A 317-nucleotide genomic window follows, 5' to 3' on the forward strand; every position below is an offset into this window, starting at 1 on the left:
GCATGGTGCTGCAGAAACGCAGTGGGGTCACCCCATGGAGCCAGCTTGAATCCAGCAAGGCCACTTAACCTCCTGCTCCTCGGGGGGCAATTTCTGAAGGGTTTCTTCACACCACAGCCGAGCCGAGGGGCAGAGCTGTGCCAGCACCAGCCAGGCTGACAGCTGTGTGCCCACCGAGCGTGTGTAAGGCTCTCGGTGACACAACCACAGCTCCGGCTGACACCAGCGAGCCTCACTAGGCGGCTCTCCCAGCCTTCCCACCCCACATCCCACCCGTGCGCCCGCACCCCGAGGCGGAGCTGCGTGCCGGGGGTGTG

This window comes from Anas platyrhynchos, chromosome 1 (genome assembly GCF_047663525.1).
Source record: "Anas platyrhynchos isolate ZD024472 breed Pekin duck chromosome 1, IASCAAS_PekinDuck_T2T, whole genome shotgun sequence".
NCBI classification, from domain to species: Eukaryota; Metazoa; Chordata; class Aves; order Anseriformes; family Anatidae; genus Anas; species Anas platyrhynchos.